General features: G+C 44.4%; 1 protein-coding gene across 5 annotated transcripts in view; it reads right to left on the minus strand.

The window, feature by feature from the left end:
• Positions 1-14,339, minus strand: part of Rere (arginine-glutamic acid dipeptide repeats) — a 347,420-nt gene that overhangs the window by 63,997 nt on the left and 269,084 nt on the right. The window lies entirely within an intron of this gene.

Below are 14,339 nucleotides of genomic sequence, written 5' to 3' on the forward strand. Positions count from 1 at the left end.
AGATAAAGAATAAACAATAGTATATATAAGTATATAATATATATAGTCTGTCTACTTATTTCAAAATATCTCTGTGTATTAACCCACCCTTCCCCAGGCTGACTCTGCTGGCGAATAAAAACTACTGTATTTTCCAAGCAAGGACCACATATCCAGTGAGAAAATGATCTCATGTAAGATGGTTTCAGTAGCAGCTGTACCCTCCTAGCCACCTTTTTCTGACCACACTGAAGCCCTTCTGTTCAGAAAGTCCTGCCACTGGGAAGCCTCAGAAGGCTTGCTTCAGTGCACTGGCCCTGCACAGCGAGAGGCGAGGGAACCAGCAGAACAACAGGTGCAGGGATTTAGCTGGCTAAATACATCTTGCCAATTACTGGCTACACAGCTACGTTCACATTAAAAATAACCTGGCACTAATAAAAGCACACAAGCAGGCATTCTCTCCCTGTGATATCATCCTGGAGTCTCCAGATAAATGTCCCTGAAAGTGGTTCATAATCAGGCTGTTAACTGTTCAGCTTTCATTAACAAAGCAACATCAGCACAGAGCAAAGGGGAATAAAATAAAAAAAGAACTGTGGCTTGTCTGTTAAAATGTAAAGTAAAAAGGCATTTTTCAGTGAGGAAGCCCTTTGTAAACAAAACAAACCATAGGCTTGTAGATGAAGCCCTGAATCCGTGCAGCAGCAGCAGCAGCAGCAGCACAGGCTAGGGTGGTAAAGGCGGAAGGATCAAAAGTTGATGGGTATCCTAAGCTACATAGCAAATTTAAGAACAGCCTGGGCTACAGGAGGCTACATCTCAAAAATATGTCTCTGTAAATACTTACATTATATTTGTGTACACATTAATGTATTTATATTGCATATATTCTACTTATATATTCTGTTTACCTATGTTTTAAGTATATATATGTATCCACCCAAGCACCAAAAGGCCACCTTTACAGAGGTAAATAACTATAACCAGCACAACTATGGGCAACAGTGACCCATATTCATACAGACATGTGATCTCAAATTAAATAAAGCACATCTGTGAGCACAATGACTCTCAACTTCCTGAGTCAGGGAAAAGCACCACAGGTTTATTTCAGTTCCTGGTAAGGGAAGAGAGGTGTGGACTTTTATTTTTCTTTCAGATGATATGAGACTGGGCTCGACACTGAACTTAGTTCAGCTAAGATGTTACCTCCCAAAGGGAAGAAAATCAGCCAGGCATGGTGGTTCATATCATTAGTTGCAGAACTTGAGCAGTAGAGGCAGGCTGATCTCTATGAGGGCAAAACCAGTCTGTCAGTACATTCCAGGCCAGCCAGGACTACATGGTGAGACCCTGACTCAAAAAAGAAAAACAGAAGAAAAATCCCACAAAATGAAAAAGATTAAGAGCCCAAAGGGAAGGAAAATCGATGTCTTTTTAGGAAATGCAGCCCAGTGGCGCTAAGAAGCACATTCATCAAAGCCAGACCCCAGTCATGAGCAAGATTCCTGTCAGCCAGTGGTCGCTGTCTTCTATCCATCACAGGCACCCTGCTCCTCTCTCATTCTCCCCCCATAAATGATGGTTATCACAGACAGGCAAGTCCCTAAAGGGAGGATCCTAGAGAGGAAGCTGGTGTGTGCCAATCAAAAGGCTGTTCTGCTGGCTTTTGTTTAGAACAACAGTGCTCCCATGACACCTCACTTTTGCTAAAAATATTGATATTGAGGAAGCATGAACACAGCTGTGTGTAAATTACATACACAAACAGAATAGCTCTATCTACTTATAAGGAAACCAAGTGCATTTGCATACACAGTTGGACTCAGTGGGCTGCAAGCTGAGATTCTTCTGCCCCCACCTCCCATCTGATGCAGAATGCTCCAGAGATAAGAGTTCTCCCCTCTGCTGTAATGCTGGAGGAGTTGTTTGGGATTACTGCAACAAGAGCTGTGGAGTTTCACTTTTGCAGGAAAAATATATCTTGCTAGAATAATTTTTGGTTAGCAGGTTGTGATTAAATCATAAGTGGTGGGACACCCATTACTCCTAGCATCTTGGAGTGGAGACAGGACAACAGTGAGTTCAAGGCTAGCCTGGGCGACACTGTGAGAGACCATCTCAAAAATTAAAAAAGGGAAGTTATATGGGAGGTGGCAGTAAAAAGCAGCATAGGCAGAAGCAGAAAGTGGGAAGGATGGGGTGTTCAGCATTAGCAAACAGAAGCTCTGTCTTTACAACAGGCACAGACACACACATTGTACATACAATGAAGAGACCCACCACGATACCTGTTAATAAAGCCAGGATCTTTGTCTCTTGAAACGTGTTTTAAGAGAGTATTTTATGGGAAGCAGTTTTAGCTTCATAGGAAAAATCAAGTAGAAAGTACAGGTATCTCCCACATATCCAATTAAGACTTTCTAAAAGTCTGTTTTGAAAAATAAGAAAAGTGAGCCAGATGGTGGTGGCACATGTCTGTAATCCCAACACTCAGGAGGCAGAGGCAGGCAGATCTCTTGAGTTCGAGGCCAACCTGGTCTAAAGAGTGAGGATAGCCTGGGCTACACAAAGAAACCCTGTGTCAAAACAACAACCAAAAAAAGGAAGGAAGGGAGGGAGGGAGGGAGGGAGGGAGGGAGGGAGGGAGGGGAAAAAAACAATCAACATTTTATGCTTGTGTTAAATCAAGAATACACAGTTTTTTTTCTAAAGGCTGGGTCCTGGTTCCAGGCTTGATTCTACCAAGGTCCCACAGTTGACCTCTGGCAAGCCACTAACATTTCCCTGGCCTGGCCTTAGTTTTTCATCAAGTATGCTGTATTGAGTATCTCAATTACCACAGAAGGTGCTAGCTTAAAATTTCTGAGTGTTTCTGGCCAGTCCAGGCATGGTGGCACAGCCATTAATCCCAGCTCTCAGGAGGCAGGACCATGCAGATCTTTGTGAGTTCTAGGCTAGCTTGGTCTACAATGCAAGATCCAGGCTAGCTAGGGCTACATGGTGAGACTCTTGTCTCAAAAGAAAAGTTCCAATAACATAATCAAAGAAAAAACAATATGTAGACACAACATAATAAGGCCCTAATTTTATTTCTTTGTGTGTGTGTGTGTGTGTGTGTGTGTGTGTGTGTGTATGTATGTGAGAGAGAGAGAGAGAATCCAATTATATTTTTTTCTCAATGTAGTTCTTATAAACTGGTTAAGAGAGAGACAGACAGAGAGACAGAGACAGGGAGGGGGGATCCATTTCTAAGGCTTGGTTTACGATGCTAACAGTTCCACCAATAAATCATCTCCCAATCTGGGCTCGGAAAAGCACTGGCCACGGTTTGATTGCTCCAGCCCCAGGTTGCCGGGCAACCAGCACAAGGGGGAAGTCTGAGAAGAGCTGACAGATAGCCAAGTGGCTGAAACAACAGACTTCTCTCTGTCAAAAATGTGTTTCAGAGCACCACTTGCCCACTTCTGCTCTCTGCTAAACGCGACACGACTGTAAAATCAAAATCAAAAGGCCACTGTCATAAAAACACACTTCCTGCCCAATTACCCATTGTTAAAATGCTGCGGGGAGGCCCGGAGGCACAGCGTATGGCAAAAGAAACGCGATACTGTAAATGAGATAAAGTCAGCAGCGTTCTGAGAAACCCGATCTAAATGCAGCTTTGTCATTTCAAGTCCAGGGACCTGGTGCTCGGAGGATATCAGCTGCCTAAGAAAGCACCAGAAAGAAAACAATGACTGTCAGCATGTTAAAAAAAACAAACCAAACATAAGTTGCAGATGAATTTCACAATTGCTTCATAGAAACCAAGAAACTCCTCAACTGTTAACTGTCCTGAAGACAAGGATGGTTTCCTCTCTTCAGTGGACTTCCTCAGGGTAGAGCAATGACCTCCTGGAAGCCACACATGGTGGTGGTTCCAAGCGGATTTCTAAATGCTTGGCTATCACTGGATTATCAGAGCTACTCTTACTATAATGTTGATATAACCAGTTTGAGATGCCAGAGTCTATGGAAACATCTGGAGCACCTAGGGCCCATGTTGCTGTGCCAACAGTTATAACAAGCATCACCTCAGGACAGTGTCCTACCATGAAGCCACGGCATTGAGCGTGACTCCTTGGATATGCTGGAAACTATCCAGGGTGCCTGGAAGAGGGGCTGTTTTATGCCATAGACACTTCGGCATCCTGGCCAGTTTAACTCTTCTAAAAACAGTTTGTGGCTGACTAAGTACATGGGACTTCAAAGGGAGCCAGTGACAGTGAAAATCCATCACTAAACATTGTTAAAATGTATTATTTTATGTGTGTCAGTGTTTGCATGTGTGTATGTGCACTGCATGTGTGCTGTCCCTGAGAAGACCAGAAGAGGGTGTCATAACTCTAGAATTGGAGTTACAGGCTATGGTCAGCAGCAGTGTGGGCACTGGGAACTGAAGCCAGGGCCTCTTGAGAGTAGCCAGTTCATACTCCTCTCTCCAGCCCCCACTGAAACATGTTAAAAGGTGTGCTGGAGTGATGTGTGTGCTACAGTAACATACACAACAGTTCCAGCAGAGGGTCTGCTCTGGGGGAAGGGGGGTTACTGTGCATTTTTTCCACAGTGTGAGTTCACAGCATGGTCTTCAGAGAATAAGGGCAGGAAGTATTTCATCTTTCATCAGCTGATGCTTGGAGCTCCTAGGACAGCCCTCTCTATACTACCAGCCTACATCCTACCAGGGCCCCAAGACCCTGATGACCAGATCTGGTGATTCAAATAGGGAATTCAATTCCATACCCTCAAGTTTCCTAGGATTCATTTGTCCAAAGATATCTGTCTCTACCTTTCTTTCTGTCATCCAAATCTGTCTATCAGTCCATCTATCCATCCATTTAGCTATCTGTCTGCCCGTCCATCTGTCTACCTACCTACCTACTTACTCATCCATCCATCCACACCTCCCCCCCCATCCTTTTGAGACACGGTTTCTCTATGAAGCCTTGGCTGTCCTAGAACTCACTCTGCGGACCAGGTTGGTCTCAAACTCAGAGACCCACCTGCCTCTATCTCCTGAGAGCTGGGATCAGAGGGGTGCACCACCACTGCTGCCAACACCACTGGCTTTCGAGAAACAGAGGCAGCTCCTCTCCCATGAGGAAGTCCCTATAGAGCACTGTTCCCAGGGCACATCACGTGAGGGCAACTCCAGGCTTCGGGCTAAGTCAGATACGATTCCGATTTCAACAAAATTCAAGCCTTGGGGAAATACGGTCTGCTAGCTAACAGAAAACAGAATCCAACAATGGATCATACTTTGGGCATTATTATGGAAGGAATTCAAGTAACTGAGTGACGACAGCAAACTTTAATTTCCATCTGTTTATTCACATAAGCAAGGTTTCTAGACACTTACATCAACAAATAAATGACAAACAGAAATAAGCAGAATATAATCTCACAATCTAACATTCATCTAAGAGCTAATTTTAAAAAATCCATCTTATTAGCCAGGTAGTAGTGGCACATTCCTTTAATCCCGGCACCCAGGAGGCAGGGGCAGAGGAATCTCAGAGTTGGAGGCCAGACTGGTTTGCAAAGTGAGTTTCCAGGATAGCTAGGGCTACACAGAGAAAACGTTTTGAAGAACATAATACAAACCAAACCAAAACAAACAAAAACATTTCCAATATATGTTCTACAAAAGCAATTTTCGGTAATTTATGTTTTGATCACCCGAGATTGGTAACTATTATAGTACAATCTGACATCACTAAAGGAAAGGGCTACAAATCTCAATGCATACTGTTGTCTGTAATGGAAGCTTTGGTTTCTTTAAAAACTCAGTTATGTTATATAAATATGTTTTTGTTTTAATCTCAAGTGTGGGATTTTAGTTTGGGCTATAGTTTGTCCACAGCTGATAACTGTCTCCTGTGGGGTGTGGTCATTTCCAGCTAGTAATGGCCTGCCTCCTGTGGCAAGGAGAGGGGAGTGGTGGAGAGCTCTGAGGATATAAATATGAGAATCCAGAAAGAGAAAGTGTGGTGTGTGGTGGTGGCATGTGACAAGTGACAGTTTGGAGAGACCAGAGAGTGACAACAGTGTGACAGTTTGGAGACAGAAATATTTCAGTGCAGCGACTTGAAGGAGACTGCTTGCTGCTTCTGCTGTTGACGGAGATTGGTATAGCCTCAAAAGAACCCATGACCCTAAACAGCTGAAAGTAAAGGGCTCTGCGGCCCCTCTCCTCACTAACCTTCTCCCTCCTACCTAGGGTTGGGGGTTGGGAGGGAGAGGCTGTAAGGAACCCAAATAAAATGGAGCTTAAAAAACAAGCACTACAGTTGTTGCACAGAGGTATGAAAGGACAATTTGACACTCACTTCTCAAGTATAAAATCCGTCACCTTGGAATATCCCAGGGCAAACATTTAAACATGAGGTGATGGAGGAAAAGGACAAGATGCATTATTTGAGCACCTGGAAAGAGTTCTTTTATTTTTAAAACAACAATAATGGTTTTAAATTAGCATGGAAACTAAAATTCAAAAGATATAGTTAAATGATAAACATTTTATTTTAGAGATAAAAAATTATGTGTATGCATTTTTAGTTTGTATGTATATCTGTGCACCATGTGTCTGATATCTGTGGAGGCAATAAGAGAGCACTGGAACTCGTATAACCGGAGTCATGTGTGGTTGTGAGCCACCATGTAGGTGCTAGGAACCAAACCTAGTTCTCTGCAAGAGCAGCAAGTATTCTTAACCAGTGAGCCATCTCTCCAGGCCCCAACATATTTTAAATGCCAACATCTGTATATTGGAAATTACATTCTTGTGACGAAAACAAAAAAAAACAAAACAAAACTCCCAAACTATGCCAGAGTGGTTCGTGATGTGTCTCAGAGAGTAGAGGGTTGTATTGGGTAACCTGGAGGAGGTAGAGGCAGGAGGAACAGAGGTTCAAAATCTCCTTGGCTACATAGCATGTTCAGGGCCAGCCTGGGCTGCAGAAGAGACTAAATCAGCATGTCAATTTGAATTTAGGAGGAAGTATGTGGTTTTAGGCAACATTCTTTTAGATGCCTCACAGGTGACTTTTGTGTTGTTTTCTTATTGAGATAGTCTCTCACTATGTAGACCATGCTGGCCTAAGTCTCAGTCACTTGACTCTGGTTTCCTAATGCTGAGATTACAAAAGCAGTGCTAAGATGTCTGGCCCATGGGAGGAGAGGAGCCACAGGGACAATTTTTTTTTTTTTTTTAAAGTTTTGTTGTTTCACTTTGTATCAACTGAAGGGGGACACAGAAGTTCTTTGGATAACCAGCACTGTCCATATCAAGCAGACACAGCAGACCCTGGCTTTGCCTTCCAGAACCAGTGAGGGCTGCTGAGCTTGTCCCAGCATCACATCTTCTTTGGTGCTGGCCTCCAGGAAACCTCCCACATTCTGACTTCTCTGTCATTCCAGTATCACCTCCCCCTGTTGGGGTTGTTGTGTCTGGCAGAAACCTTTGTACTGACAGCCATTTAATAACTGTCTCTTCAATGACATTTCCTCTTAGCAGTCTCTGGACACCTGGAAGGGGCCTCACTGTTGAATTAATACCTTTCCTTAGAGGGAGGGCCAACACTTACCTAAAGTAGTCTAAGGCATTGATTCCACCAGAAATCAGGGCTACCTCACTTGTGCTTTTTATGTTGCAGTGAAAACACTTTTAAAGAAATTGTATCCCTATAGAGGCTGTCTGCATGAGACAGAGGACTATAGGATGTAAACAAAAGAGTGACAGAAGGGTAAAAAGGGCAAAGTGGGTGGGGAGACAAGTTTCTTACTCTGAAAGAACCACAGACTAAGGAATAACAAGACACCAGTCACAGGGCAGAGGGACCTCACCCCAGCAGCTCCTTGGTTAATTCAGGGGCTGCTGGAGACCCGAAGCCTGTGCAGCACTCCCCACCCCTACTCCATCCCCCTCACCCCCGACCCCAGCTGTGCAGAGAGGGCAGGCAGGTGGACACTGCAGCTCATGAAATGAGATCTAATATGCTAAGTAAAAAAAACAAAACAAAACAAAACAAAAAAAACAACATTGTTTTGTTTTTTTCCCTTCCAGGCTTAAGAAAAGATGAAAGAAATGTTCCTTTCAGAGAGGAAATGAATCATCCACACATTAAGCTCCTCCATGTCTTTTTTTGTTTGTCTTAGGCCTTTCAGCCTTTTGACAAAACATACTATACTGAAGAAGCTTCAAAGAAAACGAAACCATGGTGACAAAGGAAATCCTACAGACTTGAGTCCAATTTTGAGTTCAGCCACTTTCCTCAGTCCTGTCTCCTTTCCACGGGGAATCATCACCCACAGCCACTGTGAGACTGCCAGCAAAGCTCTTTCCCCAATCTAGTAAGGCATAGTAGAAAAAGCTGACCAGTTATTTCCATCCCCAGTGTTAACATAATGCCTAACACATAGCAAAGACCTAACCTTTGCTAGGTGAGTAAGCAAACAAACAGTAGGACTACGCCTCAGGGTCTAAGGCATTAGTTGTGCCTCCCCATTCCCTAAACCCTGCCTCCTCACAACTTTCACACACTTTTAACCCCACATGTTTAGTGTTTTGCTTAGTTGGGAAGGCCTGAAGCAAACAGGTCATCCCGCAAGCTACATGGTATCTTCTAAGCAACAGCACTGGCTAGGTCCCTGTCAAGGGGACCTAAGCTGATGACCAACTGCACAAATTGCCTTCCTTCCCATCTTTGCTCTTCCAACGCAGTTCAAACCACTCTCACTCCCAGACAGACACCACTGTAGCAACCCTAAATGACTACTTGTACCACCACAATTTTGGCTCATACTGTCCTCTACAAAGGTTCTAATGTCCCCCTGCTCCCCAGCCTCCTCTTCCTCACATTAAGATCCACACAGCATCCCTCAGTGCCTCCCATCAAAGGGCCAAAATTAGTTGGCCCTTTGTTAGTTCAGTCTGTTAGCAGTTCTACTCTGTCATCTAGGCAGCTGACATACTGGCCTTATATTTATTAAGCAGTTCTGCATCTGTCTCTACCAGAACCACTGTTAAGAACATGGCCCACAGACCTTCTGAGGCTCTGTCTGTGTCCCATTTCTGGTGTTCTCTATTCTAGCCAAAGCAGCCTGTGGGGAACCACACCAAATACAAAAACTAAAGGCCTTTCCTGTTTACTCTTGCACACTCTAATGTTCATCCCACAAAATCTCTTCCTGATGGTGGCCTCAGCCATCTACCTATCAATCACCTCTGTCCTGATTTCCAAGTTGCCTGCATGGGGACTTTGGATAATAATGGTCTTCTGATAGTTAAATAGGGACCATTGTGGGACAGTACAACTGAGAAAAACACAAGGCTGACCAACCGACAAACAGACTTACTTCTCAAGGAAATCCCATGCTGTAGCTGAGATCAGCTTGACCTTGGCATAGAAGATGACCTACTGCAGAAGTTCTGATGCCTTAGCTTCCAGCTCAATCTACACATGCACATTTCCTGACATTTGTTTCATCTTTTCTATGCATTCTAACACAGGAAACCAAGAATTTTTCTCTCCTAAGTCTTGGCCAAAACTGTAAATAAATCCACCCACAGCCTTTCACCAATTACCACCTCTCAGTTCTGCAGTAGGAGCTGCAGACAATAGTACGTCCAGGCCTTGGAACACCCATGCAGATTCTCTGCCCTCTTCCTACTGAGTTCAAGACAAGGACAGCCCCAGTTCTAGCATTCTCCACCTTAAAAAAAGCACTTGGTGTGGGACAGTAGATTCATGCCTATAATCCCAGCACTCAACAGGTGGAGGCAGGAGGATCAGAAGGTCAAGATCATGCCTGGTTACAGAGGTCAGCCTGGGCTGGGGAAGACCCAGCCTTCAAAATACTATACTATTCACTTCCTAACACAATAAGTTAAACAACATGGAACCAACCATCCCCCTACCTTCTGGCAGCTCTGTCTCTAAGATGATGGTCACCTTCTGCCTCACTCAGGTCATCTCAGGGATTTCTTCCTAAATTGTACTGCTGTTCTGGCAACTTCCTCAGATCCCCGCTCTACAGTTTAACCTCCTCAAGCTGAGTTCTGTCAGCCGAGCCCCCTCTGCAAGCAAACAAGCCCCCCTTTCCAACAAACTTCACCCATCCGTAATTGGTAGTCAATTCACATCTTCCACAGCCCCTTCCACTGCACTGCAAACTCCTGCTCTCTCCGGAGGTCAGCACTAGCCTGCTCCATACCTGAGTGCCATGCTGTCTCCTTTTCTTATGACGTGGCTTCCCTACTGAGGCCATGTGGTGTTCTGGAACATGGCAGAAAGCAAATGCTCCTAGTCATGTGCTCCGTAGCCTGGGAAGGACATGCATGATTATGAGCACTTCTCTATCTGTAAGTGCCATGCCAAATGCTCAGAACAGCCCCTGGTTCTAAGGTCTCATGATTACCCATGATGCTTCTCCTACCTTTCCTTTTGTTTCTTCCACCGTATTCTTCTCTGCTGGAGCTGTGCCTGTGCATCCTCAGAATCACCAGGGTGAGGCTCAAGTATAAAACGTCCTCCAATGACTCCAGACTGCGACCACGTTTAGACAAAGGTGTGAACTGACATTCTTCAACACCTTTCCCAATCATAATTCTTTCACTCCAGTGATCTCCAGGCTCCCTGCACCAACACTGCCCCTTTGTGACTCAGTATTCTTCTATTAACTGGATATCTATGCTGCTTGGTGAAATCCTATCTGTTCCACAAGGTTCCCCTCAAATTCCACTTCCTCTCCACCACACCTCTCCCCACCTGTTGGCTGTCCAGCATCTCATCTCTGGGCCACTCAGAACAAAAAAAAGTTTAAACTATGTTGCTGTCATTCATTTATATTCACTGCTGAAGACACCATGAGGATGTCTTAGCGTTGCCACATGGCTAAGCAGTTACACGGTCAGTAGTGACTCCGGCTGAGGCCTTAACATTGTGTCTGTTTAAAATTAGTGCTGTGACCCAACCACCACCACTTTTTTTTTTAAACAGGGTTTCTCTGTGTAGCCTTGGCTGTCCTAGACTTACTTTGTAGACCAGGTTGGTCTTGAACTCACAGTGATCTGCTTGCCTCTATCTTCCTGAGTGCTGGGCTTACAGGCATGCGCCACCACACCTGGCTTGTTCCCTCCTTTTTAAATAAAGGAATCAATGTTGTTTTTTATTTTTATTTTATTTTTTTAAAGATTTATTTGTTGGGCTGAAGAGATGGCTCAGAGGTTAAGAGCACTGGCTGCTCTTCCGAAGGTCTTGAGTTCAATTCCCAGCAACCACATAGTGACTCACAACCATCTATAATCTGGTGACCTCTTCTGGTGTGCAGAACACTGTATACATAATAAATAAATAAATCTTTAAAAAAAAAGATTTATTTGTTTAATACATATCCAGTATTCTGCCTGCACGTACACCTCAGGCCAGAAGAGGGCCCCAGATCTCATTATAGATGGTTATGAGCTACCATGTGGTTTGCTGGGAATGGAACTCATTAGCTTTGGGAGAGCAGCCAGGGCTCTTAACCACTATCCACCCCCAATGTTGGTTTTTAAACTTGTTTGGGGTCTTTATTCTTTTCTTTTTGGACAGGGTTTCTCTGTGTAGCCTTCACTATCTGGAACTCAATATATAGACCAGGCTGGCCTCAAATTCACAAAGATCTGCCTGCCTCTGCCTCCCAAGCACCTTTTTTAAAAAACTTAAAGTCAACTGGTTAAAAATCTTTCAGTGGAACAGAAGATCCAACACAGAACTGTGACAGTGACTGTGGATAAAGAATGCTTCACCCAGCAAAACTTTGTATGGTGCAGGTGTGAAGACACAGTAGAATGTAGTTCAGTGTAAGGTGAAGAGCAGCAACCCTGATGCCCAATGCTTTAGGGCAAAGCTAAAGTTAGTTATCACGAAACAGACAAAAATATCTACAGCTCCAAGCACCCAGCATCTCTTCTGAGAAAATAATCAAGTGTAGAAGTGAGGCCTTTGCACAGGCCCAGCCTACTCAGCCTGGAGTTCACCAGTGCCCACCGAGCACAGAGCAGTGAGGAGGAGGTACAGTAAGGCTGAGGCTTGGCCTTCTTGACATGTGGGGGCAGAGGAATTACATAACCTCGTGTGACCACGAGGCAGTAGATGCAAAAGGATCCCTGCAATGTTTGACAGGAACTTAAAAGTGGAGGGAAGATTATTATGCTGCTGCTGACATCAAAGTTCTACCAGACAGACAACTTAGCAATGTTAGGCTACTCTGGGTTCATAAAGTTTGAAGTAACCTCAGAACTAATAAGGAAATTGGGCTGTTTCACAGGGTGATTTGAAAAACAACGTTAAGTTCTGTGCTGCTGAAGGACTGGCAACTTCAAAACCATAGCCTGGAGTAAGCAGAAGGATCCTAAAAGTTCAGAGTCCACCCAAGTCTTTCTGTGACATGTGAGCAGCTTTGCCTTCCACACCCAGAGTCCAGTTCTCCTGGGCATAGGGACAGGCAGCAGACACTGGTACCTTCCACATATAAAGTCCATTACATTTTAGATTTGTCAGATGGGTCTAGGCCAGCTGGCTTCCCAGGCCTATGCTTATGACAACCTTGCTAAATTTATTTTCTAAATTCCTCTTTGAAAAATGAATAATGGGGGCTGGAGAGGTGGCTCAGAGGTTAAGAGCACTGTCTGCTCTCCCAGAGGACCATGAACTCAAATCACAGCAACCAGCTGGTGGCTCACACCATCTATAGTGCCCTTCTGGCATGCAGGTGTACATGCACATATAATAAATAAATAAACCTTGAAGGAGGAGGAGGAAAAAGAAGAGGTCTAGCTAGGCTTATGTTTTCTCCCCAAAATAGCAATCTTCTTGCTGGTACCTCCCACCTGACCTCAACACTGGGACTTCTAGGGAGAAAAGCATGACTCATCCACTCATCTTCTCCACACAGCTAAGTTTGCCTTGGATTTACAAAGTGGGACTGTGGCCTTAGAGCAGGGCCTGGGTACTCTGGGAAGTCGCCACAGAGCTGCTTCCCTAAGGCATTCTGTTTACATAATAGTAGTCTTCTTAGTGTCTTGGGAGCATCATTCCTGAACATTTGATTAAACAGTCCAGGTCATTAACACACTGTAAATAAACTGGCTGTAGACAAATACTCTAAGTATTAAATATAGTCTGGCATCAGTAGTCTTCTTAGGCCTCAGGCGGTGTGGTACACATTTCAATCATTCTGTTTCATCTTCTTACTTTCCTTTATGGTGCAACTTTTCCTGTCCCTTCCTAATTAGTTCTCTGGTTTAGTTCTATTTATTTGATACTTTTCTAGTCCTCACTGTCAAGATTAACTACACAGAACAACCGTTTAAGGTAAGCACACACTCCGACAGTGATAGAAGGGAGGCACACTGGAGGTTTGGAATATGTTTCACAGTAGGCATCCAAGAGTCGGATGAACAGCAACTCCTAGCGAGGTCAGGCTAACCTGGATAACTGCTACCAAGCTCCTCCTTATTCACAGCTTAATACCTTACTAAGTCTGAATGACACTGGCAAAGGGTAAGACCTGTGTCTGTGTGTGTGTGTGTGTGTGTGTGTGTGTGCATGCGCGTGTGTATGTGTGTGTGTCCAGTGCTGGGAATTGAACTTAGGGCCACACATATGCTGGGCAGGTGTTATGCCACTGACCTATATTCCTAGCACCCACACACACTTTTAGGAACGGCAATCTTGTGGGTAAAATTAGGAGGTGGGGAGGTGGTTTTTCAAACAAAGGTACAAGGGAACAAGGACAGCATGTATAGATGACTCTGTGAAGCTCAAAGAATGTGCACTGACTGGCCTATGGTAGATGACAGCAGCAGAGGAGCCTCACCCGACAGTCCATGCACTCTGTGGAGGTAATTCTGAAAGAGCTTCTCTTCTATGTGACTCAGTTAAATATTTTCTGATTATTACTAGCCTTGTTCCATGTGCTGGGCTAGGTTCTGGGAAAGAGAGTATTACACTACAGTAATTAGACCTCAGAGTTGAACATGGACTAGGCATGCTGTTATGGCCCAGTGGGCAGACTTGACACACTATCAGGAGCCAAGGACTGGACAACCTCTAGGCATTCACCTTGCAAGGAGGTGTGGGGGGAAAATGAACCGAGCGCTGCTAAGGGATTCAAATCTGGCCATTACCCTCATTGCTGCATTGAGCACTAGTCCTCTGGGTCAGTGGGCATAGCAGAGTGTAGTAGTACAAATTTTTAATCCCATAATGATAGAGGCAGAAGCAAGGAGAAATCTCTGAGTTTGAGGCTAGCCTGGTCCACATAGCGAG

This window comes from Psammomys obesus, unplaced genomic scaffold (assembly GCF_907164565.1).
Source record: "Psammomys obesus unplaced genomic scaffold, mPsaObe1.curated_primary_1811, whole genome shotgun sequence".
NCBI classification, from domain to species: Eukaryota; Metazoa; Chordata; class Mammalia; order Rodentia; family Muridae; genus Psammomys; species Psammomys obesus.